Here is a 1863-nt window from a genome sequence, read left to right on the forward strand (position 1 = left end):
AAAATTCTCAGTGGAGCCATGACCACTGAGAATGCGTGGTGGGGGAGAAGCAGTTTGAAAGCTATCCAGTCTTGGCAAGGCTGAGCACCCACACGTTTAGGCCAAAGGAGGTTCAACTGTTGTGTAAACCATGTACCCTCTCTGCCCCTGATTTCCTCCTCCTGGGGACCTGGGGATGAGAGGCTGTCCCAGGAGAATATGAGATCCCTTAGTGGACAGCCCAGAGCACTGCCCTGGCCAAGGTCCCTGAGGCGCCAATGCTCCGTGAACAGTAGACACAGAGGAGCGGTCACGGCCGCACTCAGATGGAACACCCCGTCAGCCCAGTACAGAAGCTGAGGCAGGAGCTCAAGGAGCTCTTCACTACACAAGAGTGTGAGGCCATCCTGAGCTGCATGAGAGCGTGTTTCACACACAAAGCCACAAGACTCAAATATGTGGGGGCTGGGATACAGCTCCATGGGAGAGCACTTGCCTAACATGTGCAAGGAACCCCACTGTCAGCACGGGAAAAGTACATTAAAATACTTTGTTTAAAGTGACAGTGGGTGAGGCCGCTCAGCAGGTGAAGCCGTGTGGCTCTAAGCTTGACCTGAGCTCCATCCCCAGGACCCACATGGTGGAAGGCGAAAGCTGATATCCCTCATGTGTTCAGCTTGTCCTCTGGCCTCTGCATACATGCCCCCATAAAGATGCATATAACAAAAAATAAAGTGATGTATATATAGGTATTAAAACTAAAAGCAAATCTACTAGGAGCAATGGCAAACTTCTATAATCCCAGCCCCTGGGAGACTGAAACAACAGGACCAAAGGTCCCAGGCCCATGGGGCTGTGTGAGACTGTATCGCCAAAATTGCTGCTGCTGCTGATATTGGTGATGGTGATGGTGATGATGATATATTACCGTAAGAATCTCCACTGGATTCCCTGAGATGGTAACGGATAGATACTAAGGGCCAAGGTGGGGGTCCGCTATGGGGGGATGGGTTTGCTGGGTGGCAGCTCCAAAGATGTTTATCCACTCTCGAAAACACCCTTCACAGATTCTTCTTTATGTGTGATTATCTCTGAATCTAGGACTAATTTGCGTTCCGGTATTCACAGTGGGGGTCTCTCACCTTTGGAGAGCCTTTCCAGCTCTCTGCAAAGCTGCCAGGCTCCTCTCAGCACCAGGTCACCTCAGCTCAGTGCTGTGACCTACGAAGCCCTCCCTCTCTCCCATTACTCACAGTGGTTCAGCTCCCAGCCTCAGCAAGACACTGTCCCCGGGTTGGTTTAAACCGCTTTATTGGAGTTGGCTGGTACTCCCAGGTTGGGTCATATACACAGGGCCCGCTCACCCCTAGGCAAAGCCCTGGGCCTCCCACCTCCCCTCCATCACAGAGGGTGGCCAGAGGTTTGAGCCAGTTCCGGGGCGGGGTGGGCCCAATAGAAATATTTACAAACCACCAGGGTGGGTGTCCCCTGATCAGGAATGGGGAGGGTGGAGGGGGTCCCTTGGGTGGACTTCACAGGTCCGAGAAAGGGCTAGGAGTGGGGGTCTTGCCGGCAGAGGGGGGCTCGGGGAGAGCCTCGGGGGGCCCTGAGCGAGCCTGCTGGTGCTAACTCTGCCTGGCCGGGCAGCCTCCCGCGTGGGGCTCCGCTTCCGGGGGGGGGGGGTCGGAGCTGGTTCCAGGTAGAATGAGGAGGAACAGGAGCGTGGGGTCTCCCCCTCCGGCCCGGCTCCTCACCAGGGGGGCTGGCCGCGAGGGCAGGGTGCACGAGGCGGAGCCGGGAAGGGGATAAGCAAGCAAAGCACACGCGGGACTCCTCTGCCGCCGTCGCCGCAGGGCCGGGAGGACTGCATGCGGGGCGGGCGGG

Source organism: Micromys minutus (assembly GCF_963924665.1).
Source record: "Micromys minutus genome assembly, chromosome: 11".
Lineage (NCBI taxonomy): Eukaryota > Metazoa > Chordata > Mammalia > Rodentia > Muridae > Micromys > Micromys minutus.